At 44.5% G+C, this 7,968-nt stretch overlaps 1 long non-coding RNA gene across 1 annotated transcript; it reads left to right on the forward strand.

The window, feature by feature from the left end:
• The first annotated feature begins 1,455 nt into the window (after positions 1–1,455).
• LOC310753887 lies at positions 1,456–5,437 on the forward strand. The gene is made up of 2 exons (XR_014543492.1): positions 1,456–1,497; positions 1,759–5,437. It is a non-coding gene; the product is annotated as an uncharacterized lncRNA (long non-coding RNA).
• Positions 5,438–7,968: the final 2,531 nt, after the last annotated feature.

Consider the following 7,968-nt stretch of genomic DNA (forward strand, 5'->3'; position numbering starts at 1 on the left):
AATGACTGGCAGAATCCGAGACCTGGGAGAAGAGTTGGTGGAAGAAGACTGGAAGAAATTTAAAGACTATCTTCAGAAATACTGTAAAATTAATGAATGTTAAAATTATGTTTGGATTGGCAATAAGTGGTAATTAGCAACAAAAGTTAACAAGAATATGTAAAAAATGTATTGATAAATGGACGAAAATATTGAGTTATAATATGTTATGATATAAAGTTAAGATAAATGAAAAAGGGTAAGAATTTGCTGAACTGATTATGTAAATGGGAGTACAAAGGGGGGAGGTGTGAGGAGGTCAAGGAAACAAGCATATGAATTTAAAGATATGAAAAAAAATGGATTTGTTTTTTTTTTTACTTCTTCTCTAATTAGTTGTTTTTCGTATGAATTTTTGTATTTTTTGTGTTTTCTTTTTTCATTGTTTATCTCTTTTTGTGGTTTTTTTTTTATTCTGTAAATCTCTACTTTTTCTGTAAAACCCCAATAAATATTTATATATATATAAAAAAAGAGTTTGGGTGTAATCTTCGACAGCTCCCTTTCCATGGAGGCGCAGATTGCAGCTATAACAAAGGCGGCATTTTTTCATCTTCGCCAAGCTAAGCAGCTGGCTCCTTACCTCTCTCGCCCTGACCTAGCCACTGTGATCCAGGCGACGGTCACCTCCAGACTGGATTATTGTAACTCACTCTACGTGGGGCTGCCCTTGAGACTGACCCAGAAACTCCAGCGGGTGCAGAATGCTGCAGCGAGACTCCTTACGGGGTCCTCGCTGCGAGATCACATTCACCCGGTGCTATACCAGCTGCACTGGCTCGCGGTGGAGTACAGGATCAGGTTTAAGGTGCTGGTTTTAACCTTTAAAGCCCTATACGGCCTAGGACCCTCGTACCTACGGGACCGCCTCTCCTGGTATGTCCCACAGAGGAACTTACGGTCTTCAAACAAAAACATCTTGGAGGTCCCAGGCCACAGAGAGGTTAGGCTGACCTCAACCAGAGCCAGGGCTTTTTCGGCTGTGGCTCCAATCTGGTGGAACGCTCTGGTGGCATTTACCCATGTTATTAAAGTCCCAGCATACCAAGCTGGTTTGAACTCCCTGGGACCCTGGGTAGACACCCGAAGCCTGGAAAACCGATTTCGATAACAGGTGGCTGCTGTCAGCTCTATCCCCCATAATTGGCCTGGAAGGGGTCATAAACCTCAATCACAGGCTTTAGTGCTCTACATCCCATCGTGCCATGAACTGGCAGGACTTCGGGGAGGAGGAAGAGGGGAAAGAGGAGGAAGAGGATCCTGGTGAGGGGTGCAGCTGGGAGGGGGACACACGGGAGCAAACTGAGGATGGGGGAGAGGTTGTGTTACGATATAGAAGCAATGCAGCTGCAAAGTGCTAGCTTGAAAACAAAACTGTCTGTGGGAAACAGAGGGACAGTCATTTCACAGTGTGAAGCACCGGAATTAGCTCAGAGTGTAATATGAGCTGTACAGAAAGTACAGTGGTACCTCGCAAGACGAATGCCTCGTAAGATGAAAAACTCACAAGACGAAAGAGTTTTTAGTTTTTTGAGTTGCTTCGCAAGACGAATTTCCCTATGGGCTTGCTTCGCAAGACGAAAATGTCTTGCGAGTTTGTTTCCTTTTTCTTAAAACCGTTAATACCCAGGGAATCCGTGCTTCGCAAGACGAAAAATTCGCAAGACGAAAAAACTCGCAGAACGAATTAATTTCGTCTTGCGAGGTACCACTGTACAGGAAGTTTTTGCTACTCAACTGCTGGAGTTTGAAGAGAGCAGTCATGTTTTTTGTAATGCTGCAAAGACAGAAATAAAGGCATGTAAATATGTTTCTGTCTATCTCTTTCCCCTGCCGGGGGGGGGGCAACAAAGAGTTTTTCTCACGCTGAGAAGGATTGCCTATCGCGACCTCTGCCTGGATCTTGCCGGGAAAGCAGACAGGGAAGTCAACAGGAGACCAAGCCGGGTGCCTGGGAGAGTCGCCAGTTTCTCCTGATAAAGGCTTGATTTCCAACATCTGGTAGCACGAGAGCCGATCATTCTGCTACATGAAAGCAGCAAATGAGGTTGATGGATCGTAATTCATCCTCTGCAAGGAGATAAAGGAAGAATGTGGTAGCGTGCAGATGGAGGCTACAATGGACGGCTGAGCACCGGAGGAGGCGTTTTTGCTGATAAAACGAGCAACGGATTCCCTCAAGGTATGGTGAGTTTATGGCTGTGAGAGTGAACGCGAATTGAAGCATTCTTCGGTTCACTGAGTGTCTGCTTTTGGATGAAAACAGCACGGAGAAACAGCCTGCATATTTCAAATTCCTTAGGCTTGATAAGCTTTGCTATTGCCGGTCAGCCAAGTCCAGTTGCTAAGCAACGAGACGTCAGTCTTTTCAGCTACTTCGGAGATAGTTAGCTTGAAAAGGAAGTGGATACTTACTAGCCAACGGAAGAGAGGCTGGGACTGTAAGAGGCTGGAAAAACACTGGTAAAAATTCCAGCGTTTGTTTTGTCTGTTATCTCACTGCTCTTGGAAGGACTTTCAAAACAGCCTGCGTTTAGCTGCCAGGTGCAAGGCAGTGAACAGCCAATAGACTTTTGGAATTTACAGGCTCGAGAGTGAGAGCTAAGGCTTGGATTCAAAATGGATACCAAGAAGGGGGGAGGCTTACCTTACCCACCTCCATTGACTAATGACAATTATTCCTCATGGTCTGTAAAGATGAAAGCCCTGCTTCAGAATCAGAGGATTTTTGGGGTGATTTTGGGGATGCTGCACCAACGCCAGGTTGGAATTCACAGAATGTGAGAGCCAGGACGGCCATAATTCTGTGTATCTCAGATGATCAACTTGTGCATATTCAGGATTTGGAATATGCGCGTGAGATTTGGCAAACGCTGCGTAGAATACATCAAATAGATGCTGGTTCTTCAGCGTTGCTGCATTTTGAAAAGCTGACCAATCTAAGGCTAGCGCCTGATGGATATGTGCAAGTGCATCTGACAGAGATGAAATTCTTACGCCAGCAGATGGCGCAACGCAATTTCCCTCTACAGGAAGAGATATTCTGCTTCATGATTATTAACAGCCTTAATCGGACTTATAAAACAGTTGCAAGTCAACTGGGTTCTCTACATGCCAGAGATCTTACGGTGGAGAGAATTTGTTCAGTGGTTCTCAATGAGAGAGATCGCCTTGCTGCAATAGATGTCAAAGACAGGGGGAGAGAAGCTCGGAGTTCTGACACCCCCACTACTGCTAGTGAAGAACAGGCTGTTGCTTTGAACGTTGTCCGTTCTTACAATTGTGGACAGACTGGGCATCTTCAGCGGAATTGTAAAAAGCCACGTCAACAGAAAGGAGCTAAGGGGAGCTCTGCAAAGCCTGAGGCGTCAGGCAAAAGTCATACCAAGTCCCAGATGAAACCTGCAAAAGCATTGCTGTCAACAAAAGCCGAATTTTCAATGGAGAACGCTTTTGTTCTTGACACGGGTTGCACGCAACACATGACATAGCGCCGAGGACTGTTTTCAACATTTAAGAAGCAAAGCTTCACTGTGAAACAGGCCAATGGCCAGGAGCTTGAAGCGATCGGGTTTGGAACTGTGTATCTTGAAAGTCTGAACTTGACTATAAACAATGTCTATTTGGTTCCTGATTTAAAGTTCAATCTGCTGAGTGTTTCGCAGATCACAAAGAAAGGACTGACTTTGTCCTATGATAGAGAAAGCTGCAAAATCTTCAAAGATGGAGAGCTGTATCTTTCTGCCAGAGAGAAAGATGGACTGTATTTGTTGACTTTTGATCAAAGTGATTGCATAAATTGTAATGCATCTGAATCTAACATGATTTCTCTTGCAGGCGTGAAGAAAAACGTCCAGAAGACGACGAAAGTAACCAAAGCTTTTCAGCGAGTGTATGCTTATGTGATTGGTCCTCTAGCACCATCTAGAGGCAATGCAAGATATTATCTTGTGTGTGTGGATTATTTCTCTCATTATGTGTGGATATACATATTGCACAAACCACAAGAAGCCTTAGAAAGGTTTAAAGAGTTTTGTGACAAGGTTAAGAATGTTCATGATGCTAACATTGATTGTCTTTTCACAGATGAAAAGCCAGTTTTTCTTTTGCAGGATTTTCAGGATTTCCTGGATAAGCAAGGCATAAGCCACAAGACTGCTGTTTCTGCAGGAGCATGGAACAAAAGTGTCTGTGTGCAAGTGAACAAAGAATTGCAAAATGGGATGAAGGCACAATTGCTGAGTTCACATTTGCCACATGAGTATTGGGCTGAATCTTTATCGTGTTTTTGTTACACTTGGCTGAGAAAGGTTTCAAAAGATTTGAGAAGTTCTCCTTTTGAGAAGCTGTTCCATAGACTGTTCTGTTGCCCATTTTAAGGTTTTTGGGTCTCATGTGAAATCTGATGCTCCAGGTGGAGTAAAGAATACTAGAGGCATTTTGGTGGGTTATGAAAAGGGTCTCTACAGAGTAATTTTGTCTGAATCTGGTCAGGTGATTCTCACAAAATTTCTAGAGAGTGCTCCTGAACAGGAGAGAGTAATTGTTCACACATTTCCCACTGAGGACAATTCAGATGATGATGATGATTTTACTGATTACAGTGGTACTGAGAGTAACAGTGATAGCTCGAAGAGCTCAGTTGACACAGTCATTGAGAGGAAATCTCACACAATGGATAGACCTTCACAGGTGAAGAATGAACCACTGTTTACTATTGGAACTGGTTCTCCAAAGAGTCCTGAGACTGAACCAGTGAGCAGAGAAGATCAGCACCTTATACGCAGGTCTGAGAGAGTTACAAAGGGCGTACCACCCAAGAGGTATTCCAAAGAGTTTGCTAACTCAGCTGTTGCATGTGTTACTATTGTTGACAACTCAAGACAGGTTAAAGGTGTGTCCAAGTCAGAAACAAAGACACAACAGGGAGTTGCTAAGCGTAACACTACATTCCCTAGCCAAGGTAATGCAGATGCACTCATTCCTTGGAAGTCAGACAACCAGAGAGGTACACTGGGGAAACCAGTGGCGGGTAGTTCCAAGGGTGGAACTGAAACAACAGGGGATTGTTATATGTATAACAACTGTTTGTTTTCTTCTCTGGATCAAGCTTTGTTCGCAGCTCACATTGATTCATATGGGGGAGTATGTTACGATATAGAAGCAATGCAGCTGCAAAGTGCTAGCTTGAAAACAAAACATGATGGGAATGTTGGGACTGTCCGTGGGAAACAGAGGGACAGTCATTTCACAGTGTGAAGCACCGGAATTAGCTCAGAGTGTAATATGAGCTGTACAGAAAGTACAGGAAGTGTTTGCTACTCGACTGCTGGAGTTTGAAGAGAGCAGTCATGTTTTTTGTAACGCTGCAAAGACAGAAATAAAGGCATGTAAATACGTTTCTGTCTATCTCTTTCCCCTGCCGGGGGGGGGGGCAACAAAGAGGGGGGTGTTCTTCTCACGCTGAGAAGGATTGCCTATCGCGACCTCTGCCTGGATCTTGCCGGGAAAGCAGACAGGGAGGTCAACAGGAGACCAAGCCGGGTGCCTGGGAGAGTTGCCAGTTTCTCCTGATAAAGGCTTGATTTCCAACAGGTTGGTGTAGATAATAGTCACAGGGTGACAGGATAATGAGGGGATGGGCTAGTGCACAGGAAGCCGAGCAGCAAGACCCCTCGGCAGAACCAGAGAGGCCCCCGTCCCCACGAAAATGGAGGGTCCTACGATGTACGGAACAGCAGGTGGGGCACTCCAGGAAGCAGAGGCAGGCCAGGGCCTGCACCCTAGTTCACTAGCTGGCCAGGTGTCAGGATGCTGTCAGCTGCTCTCAGCTGGTTGCCCAGGGAAGTATAATGACAAGGAAACGTTTATTACCATCCTTTTTTATTCAGTATTTACAGAGAGAGGCTATAGAATCCAGTCTCTTGGATAAAGGCGTTGTCCCAAGTGAAACTCCACTCCCCGTCTCTCCCACTTCCTCATTCGTCAATTCTACGGATGTTGCTACGTGCCTTCTGTCTTTCAGCTCTTTGCTTTCCTACTTTCAAGGCTCACCGGGTTCTCCCTATGAGAAGCTGTTTGGTAAGAAACCATTTGTCAAGCACCTGAGGATTTTTGGTTCTTACATTTGGGTTCACACTCCTCAGAGCGGCAAGCTCAGCAACGTGGTTTGCATTGTATTTTTGTGGGATACGAAAAAGGTACATACAGAGTGCTAATGTCTGACACGAAGACTGTAAGATTCACCAGAAGTGTTCAGTGCAATGCAAAGTGGGGAGACAATGTGGGAAACTTCCAATGTCACCCTGAGGTTGATAATGATGAGGAATCTGAGGAGGAGGAGGGTTCAGGTGCCAGTTCAGTTGGAGGTGGTAGTGCTGTGGACTCACATGACACAGCGGACTACAAAAGTGCAAAAGCCTCTCTCAGACCTTCGGAAGAGTCTGATACTGAATTGGAGGAACCACTGTTCACCATAGGCCACCATTCTCCCAAAGATGAGAAGCCTAGCGTGGAAGACTTGCGTATAGTACGCAGATCTGAAAGAGCCACAAAGGGTAAACAACCCAAAAGGTATGCTGAGGAGTTTGCTAAAACAGCCAAAACAGCTGTTGTTAGTAACTCAGAGAAGTTTTGGAAATCTTCAAGCTTCCAAGAGGTCCAAAGTTTAACCTCAGAGGATGCTGAGCCATGGTTAAATGCCATGAGGGCTGAACTTGATTCCTTAGAGAGGAACAAAACATGGGAGCTAGTTCCAACAGTTCCAGGGATGAAACTGCTTGACAGCAAGTGGGTCTTTAAGGCCAAGACAGACCAGAATGGCAAGGTAGTCAGGTACAAAGCCAGATTGGTCACCTGAGGTTTTTTACAGGTACCAGGTCAAGAATATCATGAGACCTACTCACCCACCATCAAGTATGAGAGCATTAGGCTTATGCTCAAAATTGCTGCAGAGGAGAAACTGCACGTTTCACATCACGATGTGAACACAGCATTTTTGTACAGGGACCTGGGTGAGTCAATTTATATGCTACCACCTGATGGAGTACAGGTAAAGAAGGGATTGGTTTGTGCTCTCAAGAAATCCCTGTATGGTCTCAAACAAAGTGCCCGGTGTTGGAACTCTAAACTAACATAGACATTGTTTTCTCTAGGTTTTCACTAAGGCAAAGCAGATGCATGTGTGTTTGTCAAAGAGGAGGGGCAAAACAAACTGTATTGTATATGTTTTGTTGATGACCTTCTTTTCTTTTGGAAGGATCAGGCTTTATACAATGGCACCCTAGCTCAACTGAAGGAGCATTTTGACATGAAGGATCTTGGTGAGGTAATCAACTATCTTTCTCTGGAGGTGGAAAGAAACCAGGGAGGTGACATTTTGGTACAGCAATCACAGAAAATTGCTGATGTATTGACCAAACTGAAATTTGGTTGATGCAAATCCTGTGGATACACCAATGGTAACAGTTTTTCAGTTAGATGACACTGATGAAGCATTTTCTGATGTTACACTGTACAGATGCATTCTGGGCAAGCTAAATTTTATTGCCAGGTGTTCAAGACCTGATATTGCTGTCAGCACCTATTTGCTGAGCAGACACGCCAACAATCGTACAGTTAAGGTTTGGAAAGCACTGAAGCGCATAGCACGCTACTATGCACTACAGACTGAAATTCACTAATCAGAAGTCTGGAGGTCTTGAGATATTTGCAGATGCAAGTTTTGGAAGTGACATCACAGATGCCAAAAGCACTTCCGGGGTATGCTACATGTACAACCAGTGTCTGTTTGACTGGTCGTGCAAGAAGCAGACAACAGTGAGCCTAAGTTCTTGTGAAACTGAACTCAATGCTCTGTCATATTCACTTTTGGATTGTGAATGTTTGTTGCAACTGTTTGAGGGCATGAGGGTTAATGTAAAGTATCCT

This window comes from Podarcis filfolensis (assembly GCF_964270895.1).
Source record: "Podarcis filfolensis genome assembly, chromosome: W".
Taxonomy (NCBI): Eukaryota; Metazoa; Chordata; class Lepidosauria; order Squamata; family Lacertidae; genus Podarcis; species Podarcis filfolensis.